Consider the following 23,371-nt stretch of genomic DNA (forward strand, 5'->3'; position numbering starts at 1 on the left):
AAACATCTTCACAGATTCTAGAGGTTACAAACCTGTGGAGTAGACATGAGGGAAATTCTTAGACTGCTATTTCAGCAAGCCTACTGAGAAAGATCATGAAGCTCCACCTCATATCATCTAAACAGCATACCTCTGCTGGCCAAGGGTCATAGTAGCTGTAAGTAAACTGTTTTCAACTCTGTGGTTTTGGTCCTGGGTTTTGGCATCAACAATGTAAGTAAATTTGTTGCAACAACTCTAGGGAAATGTGTCCTGACTACATTGAGAGTCAAGAAACACCTTGAGCTGCTTAGGACAGCTCTGATGGCTGGAACTGCAAGGAGACCGTTGAGCCTTGGACGGCAAGGTATACCACACACCTTGTGCTGCTCAGAACAGCAGCTTTGCCCTGAAAGTGTCCTGCACACCTAGAGCTGTTTAGGACAGCTCTGATGGCTGGAAAAGTAAGGAAAGTGTTCAGCCCTGGAGAGTGAGTTTTCCTGGACACCTCAAGCTGATCACAACAGCTCTCCCCTGTTATGTAAGATAAACAACAGATTGCTGATCATCCTACTTTATTACATTTCTAGTAGATACATGAAAATACCACCTTGAATACACAATAAACAATTTAATGTGTCTTGAATTCCTTTCTATTAAGCATTTTAAAATTAACATTGTTGTATTGACAAAACACCATACATTGGGAGTGGATTTTCTACTTTTTGACTACTCTGGAGGTAGACACATGAGGATCATGAGTTTAAATTTATCCTTCAATCATTACTGAAATCAATGCCATGCTTAACATGATCAACAAAATTCCAAGGGAATTTGTGAAAACATGAAATCAAAACCAAACACCACAACCCACCACCCTTTCACAGACACTCTGTCTCAGAATTTATGATCATACATTGCCTGATATTTAAATAAACAATAGAATGGCAAGATGATGGGCTTCCCATTCTATGTATTACAACAGAAAAATACATATCACTAAATAAAAATACCATGGAAGATTAAAAAAAGCCACAGAAGGAAAATAAACACCATAAAAATAAATTTAATTAAGTGAATTTGCCACACATATAGCACACCTTGGTATCTAACTCAAAGGTTTCAAAATAGAAATGAAAATACATTGATCTCCCCCATCAGTCTTGACTCAATTTAGTAAGTAATTTAATTCCTTCAAAGCCATAATGAAAAGAAAATGGAATAAGATTTTTTTTCTTTAAGCTGAAGACAACTGTGATGTCTAAAATCTCTACCAAGTTGTTTAAGTGAATACAATTATTCTCTTTTATTAGTTTTTCCCTATTTCATGACTTTAGCATGATATAAATAGGCTTTAAAATACTTTTGTGGCTAGAGATATGGTTGGGCAGTTAAGGAAAGTTCATTCCCATAATAAGACTTGGTTTTGACAACTTCCTTTAGTTCTTGCTATAATAAGATCCAAGAGCCTAACATTTTCAAAAACTAGCATGCAAATTCATATACCCCAGAAACATGTACTGACATCACATAATTAAAATTAAAACAACTCTTTAGAAAAACGATTTTTCACTTATGAAACTTTATCATTGTAAGCATGCATTCCTATAACACAGGTATTTAGACATTTAAAGGTTTACAAATATTTTCTTCATTGTGAATTGGTTCATGAAACAGAAAGCAATCATGTATACTTGAAGTCAGAGAAATCCTTTTCAGTTGGTGGTATCCTTTGTAAAGATTTAGGAAATGTTGTTCTGCTGAGGAAATATGTTACTGGGGGAAGGATTTGATAATTTACATCTACACATCATTTTCACTTCCCACTCTCTGCTTCCTGTTGCAGGCTAAGGATGTGAGCTCTCAATTTAGCTGCCATGTCTGACATTTGTTGCCATGCCACTTACATGGTGATCCTGCATCCTTCTGGGGCCAAATAAAACTCATAAGTTGACAAAGTTATATAACAAGAACAGAAAAAGAACTAATACAAAGCAATAGTTTTATACCTGAATTAGTTGTTTCATGTAATTAAAGAGGAGTACAAAATCTAAAATACTACAGTATTATTTAAATTCATAGTGGAAGTGTTTAGGTCTGGAAGGAAAAGTTCCCTGAGTATCAAATTTAGGCAACCCCTATAGTTTGGAGTGGAAGGTATCCTGGATAGATACAATTGAGAGGAAAAAGATATCCTGGCAGTTGGGATGTCAGGCTATAGCTGAAGCTGTGGAGGAAATGTTTCCAAGATACCATTGCTCTCAAAAAATAGCTGTGAAAGGAAGATGGATATCTAAACCTGTGAGGTGATAGGATTTCTGTATATTAGAATGTTAGGCTAGTCCTGAAAGTTTGTCCCAGTATGGGATGGTTTACTTGAAAGATGTGGCAAACCTTCTCCTCTCTAAAACAGAGCCACTACAGCTTAGTTATGCTACACCCAGCTAAGAGATTTACAGCAAAGTTGTCCTTTGGTGCTCTGCTCCACTCCTCTAAGAGAATTTCCCAGCAGAGGTGTCCATTATTTCTCTGTTCCACACCACTAGCAAGTTTCCCAGCAGAGATGTCAATTGCTTCTCTTCTCAACTCCACTAGTGAGTTTCCCAGCAGAGATGGCAATGGCTCTTTGCTTGACTCCACTAGAGAATTTCCCAGCAGAGATTCTGATCTGCTCTGGCAAAAGATCTTCACCCAAACCTAATTCAAGTGATTTATATAGGGGAGAGGAATCCAGAACAGTAGCTGCATGTGTCAGTGTGAGAAAGGGCAACTGCCAGCTGAGGGAAACACAGGGCTTATATGGGGCTTCATAGTGGTGTAGATTTCCAAGGAAAAGATTTTGAGGATAGGTAGTGGTTGGATTTCAATCTCAAGCTCAGAGATTGGGAGGCTACCATGCAAAGTGATTGGTTTGTTGTGTGCACAGGGATTGGTTGGTTTTTCTGCTCATGAATTCATTAGCTTTGTGCTCAGATGCTCAAAGGTAGAGAGTATTTCTTTGTTTCTGGTTTCAGTGCCAAATTGAATGTTTTTAACTAGCTCTGGTTTCAGTTCCCAGGTGTGTTTCTTTGGCTGGGTTTTACCCTACACACACGGTTTTATAAATTACTAAATTTAATTATTCCATGATTTCACAGGGTCAAACATTGTAAAAATGGGCATCATAATGCATCAACAGATAGCTGACATTGTCAAATTGTTTATTAATTATTATTATTATTATTATTATTATTATTATTATTATTAATTTTTATTACTATTATATGTTTTAATTTTATTCATCAGCCATGGGTTCCCATGTCCTCCCCTATCCCGCTCCCACCCCAACATTACCCCAAGTCCCTCCCCTCCATTCTCATGTCCTCCAGGACCAAGACACCCCTGGGGACTCATTTAAACCTAGTGAATTCAGTCCAGACAGGTCCAGTGCCCTCCTTCCAGGCTGAGCATGTGTCTCTGTGTAAGCCCAAGGTTCCAAACAGCCAGCTCATGCACCAAGGACAGGTCCAGGTCCCACAGCCTGGGAGATCCCCAAACAGATTCAATTGTCTCACTTATCCAGACGGCCTGATCCAGTTGGGGGCTCCACAGCCATTGGTTCATAATTCATGAGATTCCATTTGATTGGCTATTTGTCCGTGTGCTTTTTCCAATCTTGGATTCAACAATTCATGCTGTTGCAGTCCCTCCTCCTTCTTGACAGTTGAACACCTGGAGTTCCACCTGGGGCCTGGCCAAGAATCTCTGCATCCACTTCCATCAGTTACTGGATGAGAGTTCCAAGACAACTGCTAGGGTGTTTAGTCATCTGATCACCAGACTAGGTCAGATCAGGCCCTCCCTCAATCACTGCCAGCAGTCTGAAGAGGATGTAACATTGTGGAATTTCTGGGGACCTCTAGAGCACTCTGCCTGTTCCTGTTCTCATGTGGTCTTCATTTATCATGGTCTGTTATTCCTCATTCTCCCTTTCTGTTCTTGTCTCCCATTCTGTTCTTGATACAGCTGGGATCTCCTGTTCCCCTAAGCTTTCTTTCCCTCAAATCTTGCCCTTCATTACTCCCACTGTCGTCTAGGTTGTTCATGTAGATCTCATCCTTTTCTCTGTCATTGGGTGATCCCTGGGTCTTTCCTAGGGTCCCATTTTCTAGGTAGCCTCCTTGGAATTATTTAGCAGTCTAGTCCTCATTGTTTTATACCTAGTATCCTCCTATGAGTGAATACTTACCATGTTTGTCCTTCTCAGTCTGGGTTGCCTCACTCAGGATGATTTTTTTCTAGATCAATGCATTTGCCTGCAAACCTCATGATGTCATTGTTTTTCTCTGCTGAGTAGTACACAATGTGTGTATATGTACCATATTTTCTTTATCCATTCTTCACTTGAACGGCATCTAAGTTTTTTCCAGGTTCTGGCTATTACAAACAATGCTGATATGAACATAGATGAGCAAATGCCCTTGTGGTATGTTTGAGCATTCCTTAGATATATCCCCAAGAGTACTACAGCTGGGTCTTGGGGGAGAAGGATTCCCAATTTTCTAAGGAAGTGCCATATTGATTTCCAAAGTGGATGTAGAAGCTTGCATTCCACCAGCAGTGGAGGAGAGTTCCCCTTGCTCCACTACCTCTCCAGCATAAGCTGTCTTCTGTGTTTTTGATCTTAGCCATTCTGACAGGTGTAAGGTGGTATCTTAGAGTCATTTTGATTTGCATTTCCCAGATAATTAGGGATGTAGAGCAATTCCTTAAATGTCTTTCAGCCATTTAAACTTCCTCTGTGGAGAATACTCTGTTTAGTTCTATAACCCATTTCTTAATTGGAGTTTTGGGCATTTTGATGTCTAATTTCTTGAGTTCTTTATATATTCTGAATATCAGCCCTCTGTCAGATGCAGGGTTGGTGAATACCTTTTCCCATTCTGTAGGCTGTTGCTTTGTCTTGTTGATGGTATCCTTTGCTCTAAAAAAGCTTTTCAGTTTCAAGAGGTCCCATTGATTAATTGTTTCTCTCAGTGTCTGTGCTACTGGTGTTATATTTAGAAAGTAATCTCTGGTGCCAATGCATTCAAGAGTGCTTCCTACTTTCTCTCTATCAGGTTCAGAGTAACTGGATTCATGTTGAGGTCTTTGATCCACTTAGACTTAAGTTTTGTGCATCGTGACAGATATGGACTTATTTGCAGCCTTCTACACATTGACATCCAGTTATGCTAGCACCATTTGTTGAAGATGCTTCCTTTTTTCCATTTTCCATTTTTAGCTTCTTTGTCAAAAATTATATGTTCATAGGTGTGCAGGTTAATGTCAGGGTCTTCAATTCGATTCCATTGGTCCACATGTCAGTTTTTATGCCAGTTCCATCTGATTTTATTATGGTAGCTCTATAGTAGAGCTTGAGGTCAGGGATTGTGATGCCTCCAGAGGTTGTTTTCTTGGACAGGATTCTTTTGGCTATCCTGGGTTTTTTCTCCATATGAAGTTGAGTATTATTCTTTCCAGACATGAGAAGAATTGTGTTGGTAATTTGATGGGAATTGCATTGAATCTGTAGATTGCTTTTGGTAAGATTGCCATTTTTACTATGTTAATCCTGCCTATCCATGAGCATGGGAGATCTTTCCATTTTCTGACATCTTCTTCAATTTATTTTTTCAGGTACTTAAAGTTCTTGTCATATAGGTCCTTCACATGCTTAGTTAGTGTAACCCCAAGGTATTTTATATTATTTGTGGCTATTGTAAAGGGTGATGTATCTCTGATTTCCTTCTCAGTCTGTTTGTCTATTGTATATGGGAGGGTACTGTTTTTTTTAATTGATCTTTTATCCTGCAATGTTGCTGAAGGTTTTTATTAGCTGTAACAGTTCCTTGCTTGAATTTTTGGGGTCACTCATTTATACTATCATGTCATCTGCAAATATGGCGACCTTAACTTCTTCCTTTCCAATTTGCATCCCCTTAATCTCTTTGTGTTGTCTTATAGCTCTGGCTAGAACTTGAAGTACTATATTGAATAAATAGGGGGAGAGGGGATAGCCTTGCCTTGTTCCTGATTTTAGTGGTATTGCTTTGAGTTTCTCTCCATTTAATTTGATGTTGGCTGTTGGCTTGCTGTAGATTGCGTTTAATATGTTTAGGTATGTTCCCTGTATTCCTGATTGCACCAAGACCTTTACCATGAAGGGGTGTTGGATTTTGACAAATGCCTTTTCTGCATCTAGTGAGATGATCATGTGCTTTTTTCTTTGTGTTTGTTTATATGGTGTATTACATTGATTGACTTTCATTTGTTAAAATACCATTGGATCACAGGGATGAAGCCTCCTTTATCAGGGTGGATAATTGTTTTGATGTGTTCTTGGAGTCTGTTTGCCAGAATTTTATTGAGTATTTTTGCATCAATGTTCATGAGGGAGATTGGTCTGTAGTTCTCTTTCTTTGTTGTGTCTTTGTTTGGTTTAGGAATCAGGGTAATTGTAGCCTCATAGAAGGAGTTTGGTAATATTCCTTCTGCTTCTATTGTTTGGAACAAATTAAAGAGTATTGGTATTATGTCTTATTTGAAGATCTGGTAGAATTCTGCAGTGAAACCATCCAGTCCTTGGTTTTTTTTGGTTGGGAGACTTTTAATGACTGATTGTATTTCCTTAGGGGTTATTGAACTTTTTAAATGGTTTTTCTGGTCTTGATGTATCTTAGGTATTTGGTACCTATCCAGAAAATTATCCATTTCTTTTAGATTTTCCACTTTTGTGGAGTAGAGGTTTTTGAACTATGACCTGATGATTCTCTGTATTTCCTCATTGTCTGTTGTTATGTCCCCCTTTTCATTTTTGATTTTGTTAATTTGGATGCTCTCTCTCTGTCTTTTGGTTAGTTTGAATAAGGGTGTGTCTATCTTGTTATGTTCCTTATACATAACATCATGAAGAGGCTAGAGCCTTATATAGAAGAAATCAAAAATAAACTAGAGGAACAGACAAAAAATGGGAAGAACGCTATAAAAAAACTAGAGGAAAGGACAATTAAAGCAGAAGAAAACAATAAGTCCTTGAAAGAAAATCATGAAAAACCAAGGGAGACAATCCAAGACCTGAAGAGGGAAATAAAAAAAATGAAGAAGACACTAGCAGAAGGAATGCTGGAAATAGGAAATCTGGGTAAACACACAGGAACTTCAGATGCAAGTATAACCAACAGAATGCAAGAGATGGAAGAGAGGATCTCTGGTGTTGAAGATACAGTAGAAGAAATAGATTCATCAGCCAAAGAAAACACTAAAACCAACAAAGTCATGAACCAAAATGTCCAAGAAATTTGGGACACCATGAAAAGACCAAACTTTCAAATAATAGGGATAGAGGAAGGATAATACCAACTCAAAGGCACAGAAAATATATTTAACAAGATCATAGAAGAAAACTTTCCCAACTTAAAGAATGAAATACGTATGAAGATACAAGAAGCCTATAGAATACCAAACAGACTAGACCCCCCAAAAAGTCCCCTCACCACAGAATAATTAAACAACTAAACATACAGAATAAAGAAAGAATATTAAGGGCAGCAAAGGAAAAAGGCCAAATGACTTATAATGGCAAACCCTTCAGAATAACACCCGATTTCTGGATGGAGACTTTGAAAGCCAGAAGGACCTGGACAGATATAATGCAGACACTAAGAGACCATGGATGCCAGCCTAGACTAATATACCCAGCAAAACTTTCAATCATCATAGATGGAGTGAACAAGACCTTCTAAGACAAAATCAGATTTAAATAATACTTATCCACAAACCCAGCCCTACAGAAAGTAATAGAAGGAAAATTCCAACCTAAGGAAGGCAGGTACACCCATGCAAACACAGGCAATAGATAACACCACAGCAGTAAACCCCAAAGAAGAGAAGTACACACACACTACCACCAAAAAAATAAAAATAACAACAGGAATGAACAATCACTGGTAATTAATATCCCTTAATATCAATGGTCTTCATTCACCTATAGAAAGACACAGACTAACTGAATCAATATGAAAACAGGACCCATCTTTCTGCTGCATACAAGAAACACACCTCAAATTCAAAGACAGACACCTCCTAAGAATAAAAGGCTGGGAAAGGACTGTCCAATCAAATGTTCTTAAGAAGCAAGCTGGTGTAGCCATCCTACTAATATCCAGCAAAATAGACTTCAATCTAAAATCAATCAAAAGAGATGATGAAGGACATTACATACTTATCGCAGGAAAGATCCACCAAGATGAAGTCTCAATTCTGAACATTTATACCCCAAACACAAGGGCACCCACATATGTAAAAGAAACATTTCTAAAGCTTAAGTCACATATAAAACCACACACATTAATAGTGGGAGACTTCAACACCCCACTTTCACCTCCAGACAGATCTGCCAAATTGAAACTTAACAGAAAAATAATGGTCTTAACTGATGTTATGGCTGCAATGGACTTAATTGATAGCTACAGAACATACCACCCAAACAAAAAAGAATATACCTTCTTCTCAGCACCCCTTGGAACCTTCTCTAAAATCGACCACATACTTGGCCACAAAGCAAATCTCAACAGATACAAAACAATTGGAATAACCCCCCGTGTTCTATCAGACCATCATAGTTTAAAGTTAGATCTCAATAACAGAAAAAACTACAGAAATCCTATAATATCATGGAAACTGAATAATGCTCAGCTGAATCACCAATGGGTTAAGGAAGAAATAAAGAAAGAAATTAACGACTTCCTAGAGATCAATGAAAATGAATACACCACATACCCAAACTCATGGGATACTATGAAAGCAGCGCAAAGAGGGAAATTCATAGCACTGAATGCCCACATAAAGAAGCTGGAGAAATCTCATGCTAGTGACTTGACAGCACACCTGAAAGCCCTTGAACAGGAAGAAGCAAAGTCTCCAAGGAGGAACAGATGCCAGGAAATTATCAAATTGAGAGCTGAAATCAATAAAATAGAAATAAAGAGAACAATACAAAGGATTAATGAAACAAAGAGTTGGTTCTTTGAGATGATCAACTAGATAGACAAATTGATTTTTATAGAAGGAACACCCTTTGTGTAACTGAATAGAAGTGTTTTGGATATGAATATCACCAAATACTTTATAATAATAAGCCCTCAGTACTTTTTGCAGGTACTAAAATACTATAGTAATATGAAAAGTTTTTAAGAGATTGACTGCACAGAAATAGGTTTATTTATGTATACAGAGCAAACCTGTATGACACTGACTATATTTTAGGGTTTCTCTGCACTATGACTTTTTCTAATGATTTCAAAGACTACTGATACACTGTAGTTAGAGTTTTCCTGCCTGGCCCACAGTCAGGACAAATCTCTCTTACCCGCCAGTCCCACAGTCACTCAGACCCAAACAAGTAAACACACAGAAACTTATATTGCTTATAAACTGTATGGCTGTGGCAGGCTGCTTGTTATCTACCTTTTCTATCTTAAATTAACCCATTTTTGTTAATCTATACTTTGCCACATGGCTCGTGGCTTACCAGTGTCTTTACATGTTGCTTCTCATGGCGGCGGCTGGTGGTGTCTCCCCAGCCTTCTACTTCCCAGAATTCTCTTCTCTCTTGTCCCGCCTATACTTCCTGCCTGGCCACTGGCCAATCAGAACTTTATTTACACAGAGCAATATCCACAGCAATACACACAAAGGGTTTATCACACTGATTACATTCACAAGGTTTCTCTCCAGTAGGTGTTCTTTCATGCGTTTGAAGAGTAATGTGTGTGAAAAAACCTCACCACATTGATTAAATTCATGAGGTTTCTCTCCATTATGTGATCCTTCATTAATTTGAAGAGGACTGTGATGACAAAATCTTTACCACAATAATTATGCTCATATGTTATTGCTCCAGCATGCCTTCTTTTTATCTATTTGAAGAGTACTGTGATGAGCATAGACTTTACCACGTTGAATACATTCATAGGGTTTATCTCTTGGATGTCTTATTTTATGTCTTTGAAGAGTGTTGTGATAAGCATAGGCCTCAACACATTGATTACATTCATAGAGTTTATCTCCAGTATGTGTTCTTTTTTGCATTTGAAGAGTATGGTGATGTGCAAAGACTTTACCATATTGATTACATTCATAGTGTTTCTGTCTTGTATGTGTTCTTTATTACTTGAAGATGGCCATGTTGTGCAAAGGCACTACCGCATTGAATACATTCATAGGGATTCTCATCATTGTGGGATCTTGTGTGCCTTTGAAGGTGACTGAATCATGCAAAGGCTTTTCCACACAGATTACATTCATAAGGTTTCTCTCCTGTATGTGATTTTTATGACATTGAAGATGACCATGTTGTACAAAGGCTTTACCACACTGATTACATTCATAGGGTTTCCCTCCAGTATGTGTTCTTTTATGCCTTAGAAATGACTGAATCATACAAATGCTTTACCACACTGATTACATTCATAGGGTTTTTCTCCAGTATGTGTTCTTTCATGCATTTGAAGAGTTTGGTGATATGCAAAGGCTTTTCCACATTGATTACATTAATAAGGTTTCTCTCTGGTATGTGTTCTTAAATGCCTTTTAACTGACCATGGTTTGCAAAGGCTTTACCACATTGAATACATTCATAGGGTTTCTCTCTAGTATGGGTTCTCTCATGTTTTTGAAGAGTACTGTGTTTTGCAAAGACTATATCACACTGATTTCATTCATAGAGCTTTGCACCAATATGTGTTCTTTCATGGTTTTGAAGAGTACTGTGTTGTGCAAAGGCTTTAGCACACTGATTACATTCATAAAGTTTCTCTGGAGTATGTGTTCCTTTATGCATTTGAAAACTTCTGTGCCAAGCAAAGGCTATACCACAGTGATTACATTCATAGTGTTTCTTTCCAGTATGTGTTCTTTTATGCCTTTGAAGATTACTGTAATGTGAAAAGGCTTTAACACACTGATTACATTGAAAGTGTTTCTTTCCTATAGGTGTACTTTCATGCCTTTGAAGATGACTCTCATATACAACAGTTTTACCACATTCAGTATATATGAAAGGTTTCTTCTCTTCAGTTTGTCTTTCATGCCTGCAAACACATGTCAAACCTTTACCATAATCACTACACTGTTGACTCTTCATATCTGTATGAAATAAATTTTCAATTTTGTCTAATTATAAAGAAGAATCAGATATTAAGATTTCATCATTGTTTTTATACTCATGTTTTATTTATGCTGTCCTAGTACTCATAGGGATTCTCTGTAGTGTGAGTTTGTTAATGCATTAACAATGAAGGTAGAAAATAAATTATTTGTATAATTGAATCAAATTCAACAAGTATACTCAATGTGGGGACTGCTACAAATCTTCTTATTGTTATGAGAATGAGGTATGTTATGCCTTCCATATCCCATGTTGATAAGCTTGTCTCCAGAATGACATATGATATAACTAGTAAAGGAAGAATAACAAATAAAAGATTTGTACATTGAATTTGGTTTGACTTTCTGTCCTCATATACTTGTGGTATAGGGAATAAGGTATCTCCACAACGACACCCCTTGACTTTGGACTCTCACTGCCCCACTCACTAAACTGCACAGTCACAACAAGGACATGAGTTACACTAGCATTACTATGGACTATTTGCTTAATAGAAAACTTTGACAATGTACTTATCACCTCTTCACTGTGTGTAACTTTTGTAATAGGAATGGTATGAAATAAAATGACTGACAGTTCTATAGCAGAGCTCTCATGGTGCTATAATTTTAATAGTAACATCTTTTGATGAATTGTTTCTTTCACATTGTTCTTAAAAGAATGCCTTGCAAATGAAAAACACCAACCTGAAATAGAGGTGTATGTTTTGTGAGAATATTACAATAATCAATGAACTTTAAGTGGTACTTATTTACACTATTGCATTTGTTTAAAATTTCCAGGACATAATATAATTTCTTCACAAGATTTTATCTCCTTTTTAAATTTATTATATTTGTGTTTTAATTTTACACATCAGCCATGGCTTCCCCTGTCGTCACCCCTCCTACACCCTATCTCACCTTCCAACAGGTCCCTTGCCTCCATTCCCATCTCCTCCAGGACTAAGACTCCCCTGGGGATTCATCTAAACCTAGTGGATTCAGTACAGACAGGTCCACTCCTCTCCTTTCAGGCTGAGCAATGTGTCCCTCTGTAATTCCAAGGTTCCAAAGAGCCAGCTCATGCACTAAGGATAGGCCCGTGTCTAACTGTCTGGGTGACTCCCCAAAAATTCAAGCTATTGAATTGTCTCACTTATCCAGAGGGCCTGATCCAGTTGGGGGCTCCACAGAGTTTGGTTCATAATACATGTTGTTCTTTTACTTTGGCTATTTGTCACTGTGCTTTTCCAATCTTGGTCTCAACAATTCACACTCTTACATTCCCTCCTCCTTATCAACAATTGGACTGCTGGAGATCCACCTGGTTGTGGCCAAGGATCTCTTCATACACTTCCATCAATTATTGGATGAGAGTTCCAGCACCACAGTAAGGGTGTTTGGCCATGTGATGACCAGACTAGGTCTTATCAGGGTTTCTATAGACTATTGCCAGTAGTCTACAGTGGATATATCATTCTGGATTTCTGGGGACCTCTCTAGCACTTTGCTTCTTCCTGTTCTCATGCAGTCTTCATTTATCATGGTCTTTTATTCCTTGTTCTACCTTTCTGTTCTTGCTCTATGTGGTATCTCCTGCTCCCCTAAGCTCTCTTTCCCTAAGACAACATAAGGAAAATAAGGGGATAAAAATTGGAAAGGAAGAATTCAAGCTTTCCCTATTGGCAGATGACATGATAGTATATATCAGTGACCCCAAAAATTCAACCAAGGAACTGATACAGCTTATAAATACCTCAACAACATAGCAAGATACAAGATCAACTAAAAAAAATTAGTAGCTCTACTATATACAATAGTCAAACAGGCTGAGAAGGAATTCAGAGATACATCACCCTTTACGATAGCCACAAATGATATAAAATAACTTGGGGTTGCTCTAACTAAGCATGTGAAAGACCTATATGACAAGAACTTTAAGTCTCTGAAAAAAGAAATTGAAGAAGATGTCAGAAAATGGAAAGACCTCCCATGCTCATGGATAGGCAGGATTAACATAGTAAAAATGGTGATCTTACCAAAAGCAATCTACAGATTCAATGCAATGCCCATCAAGTTACCAACACAATTCTTCACAGACCCAGAAAGAAAAATACACAACTTCATATGGAAAAAAAAAAAACAAGGATAGCCAAAAGTATCATGTATAATGAAACTACCTCTGGAGGCATCACAATCCCCGACCTCAAGCTACTGTAATAAACCCAGCTTCTTAATGGCATAAAAACCAACAAGTGTACCAATGGAATCGAATTGAAGACCCTGACATTGATCCACACACATAATGAACATATTATTTTTAACAAAGAAGCCAAAAATGTACAATGGAAAAAAGAAAGCATCTGAGAGGTGAGTGCCTGAGGTTATAGTCAGAGAGGCAACTGCCACTGGGCACCATCCTGTGAGGATCTACCCAACTTGGCCCCAATTTCTGGCCAATCGGTGGGCCCTGTTGGAAGGCTCCCCTTTTCCCAAGACTGCAGGCAGACCCTGCAGTCTCCATCCCCTGCCCCCACTCTCATTTGCCAGAGTGGCATTTCCCAGCCACTTCCTGAGACTCAGAGACCAGCCCCCAGTTCCCAACTGCCCCGGAATTCCCATCTGGACCAGAGACCAGAGAGATCCTCTGGTGGACACTACAACCTCAATGCCTTGCCCCCACACCCATCTGCTGGAGATCCCAGCCACTTCCGGAGACTTTGAGACCAGTGTCCAGTATTCCATCCTGTCTCAGATCTCCCATCTGGACCAGAGAGCCCCCAGCTCCCATCTGGCCCAGAACTCCCATCTGGACCAGAGCTTCCATCCTGTCCTGGAACTCCCATCTGGACAAGAGGAGCTCCCATCTGGACAGGATAAGGAGATCACAGGGATTTCCTAAGACTCAGAGTCCAGCCCCTCCCCCCCAGCTCCAATCTTGCTAGGACTGTCATCTGGACCAGAGCTCCCATCTGGGCAGAGCTTCCATCTGGACCAGAGAGAAGCTCCCTAAATCTGTCAGCTCTGTCTGGACCAAGTACACTGATAAGACCAAGAACGAACTCAAGAGGAGATGGGCAGAAATCAAGGCAGAAGTACATACAACAAAATTAAGAGCAATACAGCAACACCAGAACCTAGCCCTTCTCCAACAGCTAGACATGAACATCACAGAATGCAAGAAGAAGAAAAGAAGAAGAAGAAGAAGAAGAAGAAGAAGAAGAAGAAGAAGAAGAAGAAGAAGAGAAGAAAACAACCATATAAGTAACATCCTGAAGAAGGCTAGAGCCCTATATAGAAGAAATCAAAAATAAAGTGGAGGAATAAATAAACAAAAAATGGGAAGAACATTATATAAAACTAGAGGAAAGGACAATTAAAGCAAGAAGAAAACAATAAGTCCCTGAAATAAAATCAGTAAAAAACAAGGGAAACAGTCCAAGACCTGAAGAGGGAAATAGAAAAAATGAAGACACTAGCAGAAGGAATGCTGGAAATAGAAAATCTGAGTAAACAAACAGGAACCTCAGATGCAAGTATAACCAACAAAATGCACGAGATGGAAGAGAGGATCTCTGGTGTTGAAGATACGGTAGAAGAAATAGATTCATCAGTCAAAGAAAACACTAAAACCAACAAAGTCATGACCCAAAATGTCCAAGAAATCTGGGAAACCATGAAAAGGCCAAACATAAAAATATTAGGGATCGAGGAAGGAGAAGAATACCAACTCAAAGGCACAGAAAATATATTTAACAAGCTCATAGAAGAAAACTTTCCCACCTAAAAGAATGATATGCCTAAGAAGATACAAGAAGCCTATAGAACACCAAACAGAGTAGAACCCCCAAAAAAGTCCCCTTGCCACATAATAATTAAAAAACTAAACATACAGAATAAAGAAAGAATATTGAGGGCAGCAAAGGAAAAAGGCCAAGTGACTTCTAAAGGCAAACCCATCAGAATAACATCTGATTTCTCAATGGAGATGTTGAAAGCCAGAAGGACCTGTACAGACACAATGCAGACACTAAGAGGCCATGGATGCCAGCCTAGACTAATATACCCAGCAAAATTCTCAATCATTATAGATGGAGAGAACAAGACCTTCCAAGACAAAACCAGATTTAAACAATACTTATCCACAAACCCAGCCCTTTAGAAACCACTAGAAGGAAAATTCCAACCTAAGTAAGGCAGATACACCCATGAAAACACAGGCAATAGATAACACCACAGCAGTAAACCCCAAAGAAGAGAAGTACACACACACTACCAATAAATAATAAAAATAATAACAAAAACAAACAATCAGTGGTCATTAATATCCCTTAATATCAATGGACTTCATTCACCTATAGAAAGACATAGACTAACAGAATGGATACGAAAACAGGATCCATCTTTCTGCTGCATACAAGAAACAAAACTCAAATTCAAAGACAGACACCTCCTAGAATAAAAGCCTGGGAAAAGACTTTTGAATCAAATGGTCTTAAGAAACAAGCTGGTATAGCCAACTTAATATCCAGCGAAATGGACTTCAAATTAAAATCAATCAAAAGAGATGATGAAGGACATTACATACTCATTGCAGGAAAGATCCACCAAGATGAAGTCTCAATTCTGAACAATTATGCCCCAAACACAAGGGCACCCACTTAGGTAAAAGAAACATTATTAAAGCTTAAATCACATATAAAACCCAACACATTAATAGTGGAAAACTTCAACACAGCACTTTCACCTCTGGACAGATCTGCCAAATTGAAACTTAACAGATACATAATGGACTTAAGTGATGTTATGGCTCAAATGGACTTAATCTATAGCTACAGAACATTCCACCTGAACAAAAAAGAATATACCTTGTTCTCAGCACACCATGGAACCTCCTCTAAAATGGACCACATACTTGGCCACAAAGCAAATCTCAACATATACAAAACAATTAGAATAACCTCCTGTGTTCTATTGGGCCACCATGGTTTAAAGTTAGATTTCAACAACAGAAAAAACTACAGAAATCCTACAATCTCTTGGAAACTGAATAATGCTCAACTGAATCACCAATGGGTTAAGGAAGAAATAAAGAAAGAAATTAAAGACTTCCTAGACAACAACGAAAATGAATACACCACATAACCAAACTTAGGGGACACTATGAAAGCAGTGCTAAGAAGGAAATTCATAACACTAAATGTCCACATAAATAAGCTGGAGAAATCTCACGCTAACACACCTGAAAGCCCTTGAACAGGAAGAAGCAAAGTCTCCCAGGAGGAACAGATGCCAGGAAATTATCAAATTGAGAGCTGAAATCGATAAAATATAAATAAATAAAAAGAACAATACAAAGGATTATTGAAGCAAAGAGTTGGTTCCTTGAGAAGATCAACAACAGAGACAAGCCCTTATACAAACTAACCAAAAGACAGAGAGAGAGCATCCAAATTAACAAAATCAGAAATGAAAAGGAGGACATAACAACAGACAATGAGGAAATCCAGAGAATCATCAGGTCATACTTCAAAAACCTCTACTCCACAAAAGTGAAAAATCTAAAAGAAATGGATAATTTTCTGGATAGGTACCATATACCTAAGATAAATCAAGACCAGATAAACCATTTAAATAGTCCAATAAACCCTAAGAAAATAGAATCAGTCATTAAAAGTCTCCCAACCAAAAAAAGCCAAGGACTGGATGGTTTCACTGCAGAATTCTACCAGATCTTCAAAGAAGACTTAATACCAATACTCTTTAAATTGTTCCAAACAATAGAAGCAGAAGGTATATTACCAAACTCCTTCTATGAGGCTACAATTACCCTGATTCCTAAACCAAACAAAGATGCAACAAAGAAAGAGAACTACAGACCGATCTCCCTCATGAACATTGATGCAAAAATACTCAATAAAATTCTGGCAAACAGACTCCAAGAACACATCAAAACAATTATCCACCATGATCAAGTATGCTTCATCCCAGGGATGCAAGGGTGGTTCAACATACGAAAGTCCGTCAATGTAATACACCATACATACAAACTCAAAGAAAAAACCACATGATCAACTCACTAGATGCTGAAAAGGCATTTGACAAAATCCAACACCTCTTCATGAAAAAGGTCTTGTAGCAATCAGGTACAAAGGGAACATACCTTAACATAATAAAGGCAATCTACAGCAAGCCAACAGCCAACATCAAACGAAATGGAGAGAAATTCAAAGCAATACCACTAAAATCAGGAACAAGGCAAGGCTATCCCCTCTCCCCATACTTATTCAATGTAGTACTTGAAGTTCTAGCCAGAGCTATAAGACAAGATAAGGAGATTAAGGGAATACAAATTGGAAAGGAAGAAGTCAAGCTCTCCCTATTGGCAGATGACATGATAATAAACATGAGTGACCCAAAACATTCAACCAAGGAACTTATACAGCTAATAAAAACCTTCAGCAACATAGCAGGATTCAAGATCAACTTAAAAATATCAGTAGCCCTCCTATATACAATAGACAGACTAAGAAGGAATTCAGAGATACATCACCCTTTACAATAGCCACAAATGATATAAAATACATTGGGGTTACTCTAACTAAGCATGTGAAGGACCTATATGACAAGAACTTTAAGTACCTGAAAAAAGAAATTGAAGAAGATGTCACAAAATGGAAAGACCTCCCATGCTCAAGTATAGGAAGGATTAACATATTAAAAATGACAATCTTACCAAAAGCAATCTACAGATTCAATGCAATCCCCATCAAATTACCAACACAATTCTTCACAGATCTGGAAAGCATAGCACTCAACTTCATATGAAAAAACAAAAAACCCAGGAAAGCCAAAAGAATCCTGTACAAAAAAAACAACCTCTGGAGGCATCAGGATCCCTGACGTCAAGCTCTACTATAGAGCTACCATAATAAAAACAGCTTGGTACTCCCATAAAAACTGACATGTGGACCAATGGAATCGAATTGAAGACCCTTACTTTAACCTGCACACCTATGAATTTATAATTTTTGACAAAGAAGCCAAAAATGTACTAGGGAAAAAGGAAAGCATCTTCAACAAACGGTGCTGGCATAACAGGATGTCAGTGTGTAGAAGGCTGCAAATAGATCCATGTCTGTCACTGTGCACAAAACTTAAGTCCAAGTGGATCAAAGTCCTCAACATAAATCCAGTTACTCTGAACCTGATTCTATAGAAACTATGAAGTAGTCTTGAATGCCTTGGTACCAGAGATTACTTCCTAAATATAACACCAGTAGCACAGACACTGAGAGAAACAATCAATCAATGGGATGTCTTGAAACTGAGAAGCTTTTGTAGAGCAAAGGACACAGTCAACAAAACAAAGCCACAGCCTACAGAATGGGAAAAGGTCTTCACCAACCCCACATCTGACAGAGGGTTGATATTCAGAATATGTAAAGAACTCAAGAAATTAGACCTCAAAATACCCAACAGTCCAATTTGAAATGGGCTATAGAGCTAAACAGAGAATTGTCAACAGAGGAAACTCAAATGGCTGAAAGACATTTAAGGAATTGCTCAACATCCCTAATTATCCTGGAAATGCAAATCAAATTGACTCTGAAAGACCATGTTACACCTGTCAGAATGGCTAAGATCAAAAACACTGAAGACAGCTTATGCTGGAGAGGATGTGGAGCAAGGGGAACTCTCCTCCACTGCTGGTGGAATTGCAAGCTTATACAGCCACTTTGGAAATCAATATGGCACTTTCTTAAAAAATTGGTACTCCATCTCTCCCAAGACCCAGCTATACCACTCTTGGACATATGCCCAAGGAATGCTCAATCATACCACAAGGGCATTTGCTCAGCTATGTTCATATCAGCATTGTTTGTAGTAACCAGAACCTGGAAACAACCCAGATGCCCTTCAACTAAAGAATGGATAAAGAAATTATGGTACATATACACAATGGAGAACTACACAGCAGAGAAAACAATGACATCATGCAGTTTGCAGACAAATGGATGGATCTAGAAAAAAATCATCCTGAGTGAGGTAACCCAGACTTAGAAGGACAAACAGGGTATTACTCACTCATAGGAGGATGCAAGATGTAAAACAATGAGGACTAGACTGCTACACAACTCCAGGGAGGCTACCTGGAAAATGGGACCCAAGGAAAGAGACAGGGCTCGCCCAATGACAGTAAAATGGATGAAATCTACACGAACAACCTTGATGGCACAAGCATATTTTTATCAGCTTGCACAAGAAAATTTTCTTACATCCCTTCTAGAATTTTGAAAACCTTTTTCAATATTATGATTTTCCCAACAGTATCCTAAAATTGATTACCAGAAAATTTATATTATTGAAAGCATTGTAAAATTTTGGTTACTATCTTCAGTGATTCTTAGAAACATGCCTGATTTATTCACCTCACCTGTCTTTATCAATCAAATTACACAGGAACTTCCAAAACCACGAAACAGTTGTCCACTTATTTTAAAATGTCAAGGGAAATACACTGTATTACCTATAATAGTGAGGTTCCTGTAAGTCTCAATCATCACATCTTTGTAGAGATTCTTCTGGGAAGGATCCAGCAAAGTCCACTCTTCCCAGGTGAAGTTGACATGCACATCATCATAGGTAACTGCATTCTAAAACATCCCATGCATGTGTACAACAGAAAGCATGATACTGACAACAGTGTAAATGTATACTTTTTTGACAGTTTATTCATACAATTCTGGTGCTCCCTATCTTACTCCATGACATAGCTGTTATAATGTAATCACCAAGTCACTTTAGAAGAAAACTGAATAGGGTGTTCACCTCTGTCAATTCTGTAGCCTTTGAAAGGGTTATCACCTTGCAAGAGAAATGACAACTAAAAACATACAGAGACAAGTAAGCAAATCAACAGTACAGAGTACACATGAGATAACATGTTTGAACTAACTACAAAGAATAAATAAGATGGACAACCTGGGTGTATTTCGCTCATGACTTTCATCCCAACAATCCAAAGTCAGGTGCCTCTGAGTTGAATGCCAGAATAGTCTATATAATCAGGAGAGAGAGAGAGAGAGAGAGAGAGAGAGAGAGAGAGAGAGAGAGAGAGAGAGAGAAGCTAGATGAGCAATTGTCCTTGTGGTAAGATTGAGGAGCATCATTGTGTATATGCCCAAAAGTGGTATAACTGGATCTTGAGGTAGGGTGACCCCAAATTTTTTAGGATATCATATTGATTTCTTTGGTGCGTGTACAAACTTGATCTTGTGACAGCAATGAATTCCCTTGCTCCATGCCCTTGCCAACATTAGCTGTCACTTGTGTTATTCATCTTAACCATTCTAACAAGTATAAGATGAAAGCTCAAAGTAGTTTTGATATGCATTTGCCTGATGGCTAAGGATGTTGAACATTTCTTCAATGTTTCTCAGCCAGTTTAAATTCTTCACCTGAGTATTCTGTTTAGAGTTATACAACATTATGATTGCATTCTTTGGTTTGTTGTTTAGTTTCTAGAGCTCTTTTTTTCTTTTGTGAGAAAACCCAGAAGCACATAGACAAACATGTTTTACTCACTTATCCATGAAAATTAGCTGTTAAGTAAAGTATAATCACAATAAACATAGTAAATGATGGTACAATCCAGAGATGCATAGAGGCTAAGTATCAAGAGCAGCTCTAGGTTATGTGCATGAATCTCATGGGGAGAAGTATATAGAATAGATTTTGTGGGTGTACTGGAGGCAGTAGAGATAGGAACAGGATTGGTCAGGTGAGTTAGGAAGGGACAGAAGAGAAGACAGGGAGAGATAACTAGAATAAGGAGATTTAAGCAGGAGACATGCATACAGTGCAGTGCAAACTTCATGGAACCTACAAGGGTGACTCTAGTGAGGACTCCTAGTAATCAATAATTCAGAGGTTTGCTGGGTAGTGTTAGCACATATCTGTAATCCCAGTACTCAGGAGGCAGATGCAGACAGATCTCTGTGAGTTTGAGGCCAGCTTTCTCTACAAAGTGAGTTATAGGACAGCCTTCAAAAGCTACACAGAGAAAAAACAAACAAACAAAAAGAATACAGAGCCTGACCAACCATGTTATGTAACCACCCAATGTTCCCAGTGGTAGCATTGGGACACCAAACCAGACACAAAACATTTAGCTGACAATTGTCCTGCCTGAAAGATATGCTGGAGGAATGGTGGCTCAGAGTGTCTAACCAATGAATTACTAGTCTAAATTGATGCTCAAGCTATCATAGGAAGCCCATGCCTAACAATGCCTAGGTGGAGAGGAACCGGAATAGGATGGTTCAGAAAACTAGGAAAGAACCAAGTACAACTCACCAAGGAATAAATATTGCAGGATACAGAAGGGTTGAGGAATAAACATTAACTTGGCCTACAGAATCAATAAAAAAATAAAGTTAATTTTGTTATACTGTGTGTATATTTCTATGCTGTTTAAGGTATTATGTTTGTACAGCTCATTTAACATTGTAATGGATAATTAAAAAATAGATTAATCTGTGATAATCATACTCATAGCCATGTGAAGTCTTCTAGGTATGCATAGATATATTTCACGTAGATACGTAATCTTCAAATACTTCAAAGACCTACAGAACATGACATTTAAAATATTTTTTAAAAATTTAGACTTTCTGGACAGTGAGAAATGTCTCCTCTTGGCAGCACCAATTTACTTTGGAGAGGAGGATGGGCATCAGAGACACTTCATATGGAGTTTATCTTCAATTGACAAACATAGCCATTTGGGCAAGAAACTGTCCTTGCCTGGACTGCTTGATTGACTGAACATGCCAGACCCATAGAAAGGTGACCACTGAAATTTGCTTGGAAAAATGGTCCTCTGCTTCACAGAGGAAACTGCCAGACATTCTACAGGACACTAAGAACAGTAACCAAGAGACTCTAGCTTTGTGAGCTGAAGACAGATGCCCCAACTTTACAAAGGAACATTAGGTAACTGTGAAGACTGCCAGCTGTCTCTGTCTACCCTGCAAGACTCCCAAAAGTTGCTTACATCCTTCCCCCATTTCTCAGGTAATATTATATCCTTCTGAGGTCTTTGATGTGGTTAAAGACTTGATTGTTATAATTTCCTCAGTTATGATAAAAGATAAGTTAGATATAAAACCTTAGACTCACAAATATAAGATAGATAGGATATCTTCCTTAATATTGTAACTGTAATTCTTGCTTAATAATTGTTTTGTTATATGTAATTTTCCTATGTAAAAGTTAAAAACATCCTTTAAAAAAAAAGAAAAGGGGAAGTGCTGTGACTATAGCTCTGTATAAATAAAACACTGATTGGCCAGTAGCCAAGTAGGAAGTATAGGCAGGACTAAGAGCGAGGAGAATTGGGAGAAGAGGAAGGCAGGGGAGAGAGAGACACTTCCAGCCACCACCATGAAAAGGAAGATGTAAGGTACTGGTATGCCACAAGCCACATAGCAAAGTATAGATTAATAGAAATGGGCTAAATATAAGAGTAAGAGCTAGACAGTGGTAGGCCTGAGATAATAGCCAAGCAGTATAAATAATATAAGTGTCTCTGTGTTTATTTTATAAGTGGGTTTTTGGAGTAACAGGGCTTGGTGGGGGTTGAACCGAAGGTCTCCAGGTACATCATCCTGTTATTCTAATGCCTCACTAAATAAGTTTGAAGCCCACCAGGTGAGACAAAATGACTCAGACCTGTAATCATAGTATTTAGAAATTAGAGGTAGAAATTTCAGAATTTCAAAGGCATCCAAAGTGAACATGGTCAATTGAGTATGGTGTGAAGCCCATGGAACCAAGGGAGACTGTGACTGGTTCAAGGCTGTGTCCTTCATCTTCTCTACAGCTCTAGAGCTAAAGGACCATAGCTCCAGGAAGTGTGTGCACTGCAGTGGGAAAGAAGATAGGCAGTTAACTACTGGAATAACCACTATGAAATTGGACCTGATTGTGGCAGGGTTACTGATTTGTAATTTCTCATCATATATTATTTCAAATCATGTGAATGAAAGCAGGCCAGATTAGTGGGCATACAATTTGGAATTTCTAACTAGTGGACTCTCCTTTGCAGATGTATTTAATCCTATTTTGCACTTTTAAGTCAGCTCAAAGAGCTGAGACACAGGTCATTGATTGTAGATGTGTGTGTCAGGTGACAAAGCTCAGCAGCTAACATAAAACA

General features: G+C 38.2%; 1 pseudogene; it reads right to left on the reverse strand.

Moving 5' to 3' along the window:
- Nucleotides 1–10,866: 10,866 nt before the first annotated feature.
- Nucleotides 10,867–19,805, reverse strand: LOC118575190 (annotated as a pseudogene).
- Nucleotides 19,806–23,371: the final 3,566 nt, after the last annotated feature.

Source organism: Onychomys torridus, unplaced genomic scaffold (genome assembly GCF_903995425.1).
Source record: "Onychomys torridus unplaced genomic scaffold, mOncTor1.1, whole genome shotgun sequence".
In the NCBI taxonomy this organism is placed as follows: domain Eukaryota; kingdom Metazoa; phylum Chordata; class Mammalia; order Rodentia; family Cricetidae; genus Onychomys; species Onychomys torridus.